Below are 1,112 nucleotides of genomic sequence, written 5' to 3' on the forward strand. Positions count from 1 at the left end.
CGTTAATGAGGGGTTAATTAACCCTGGAAAGCTGTAAAACACGGATTCGGATTCCTGAGGAGAATTCCGTTGGGAAATTTCAACCCCTCAGGTTGAAACCCTCAGGTTTCATGGTTCAAATGTCAAAATTTTATTTTGAAATGTCAAATTTCCTGGTTCAAATGTTGAATTTTATTTTTAAATGTTGAATTTCTTGGTTCAAATGTCAATTGTCTTGCTTCAAATGGCAAATTTTATTTATAAATGTCAAATTTCTGGGTGAAAAGGTCAAATTTCTTGGTTAAAATGTCAAATTTTATTGTTCAAATGTCAAATTTCATTTCTAAATGTCAATTTTTTGGTTAAAGTGGCAAATTTTATTTATAAATGTCAAATTTCTGGGTGAAAAGATCCAATTTTTATTTTTAAAATGTAAATTTTATTTAAAAATTTCTTTTTTTTTGTGCTCGGGTTTGGTGTCTGTCGCACTCTGCACTTTTTTTCAGGGCCTGGAAGGGTCAAATGGCAAAAAAAAAAAATTAAAAATTTAAATTTAAAACCCCCAAATTTTCATTATTTTTGCTTTTTAGCCAAATTAAGAATTCCCACCAAAGGCATCAATTTAATTTTTTTTTTATTTTAAACGATTTTTAATTGTTTTAATTAATTATCAAAAGAAGGAAAATTCGCTTTAATTTAAAWTTTTTTTTTTCCAGAAATTGGAATTCTTTAACCCTTTCTTTGCCATTTGAGGCCTCTCAGCGTCTGTTGAGAATGTAAATAATAAAGGAAAATGTGAATATTTATAAAAACTCGGGAAAAATCCCAAATAAATCCATTTATTTCTAATATTTTATCAATTTTCACATTGTTTTTTTATCCACATTTACCCCATTTTTTCCAAGGAAAATCCCAAATTTTTCCCAGTTTTTCCCCAATTTTTCCCAAATTTCCCCCAGATTTTTCCCAAATTTTTCCCCAAGTTTTCCCGATTTTTTCCCCAAATTTTTCCCATCTTTATTCCCAAATTTATCCTTAAATTTGTCCCAATTTTATTCCCAATTTTATTCCCAAATTTATTCCCAAAATTTTCTTCCCAAATTTATTCCCAAATTTTTCCCAAATCTCCCCCA

The sequence above is a fragment of the Malurus melanocephalus genome, unplaced genomic scaffold (assembly GCF_030028575.1).
Source record: "Malurus melanocephalus ecotype Western Australia unplaced genomic scaffold, MMel_1.1 scaffold_1524, whole genome shotgun sequence".
NCBI classification, from domain to species: Eukaryota; Metazoa; Chordata; class Aves; order Passeriformes; family Maluridae; genus Malurus; species Malurus melanocephalus.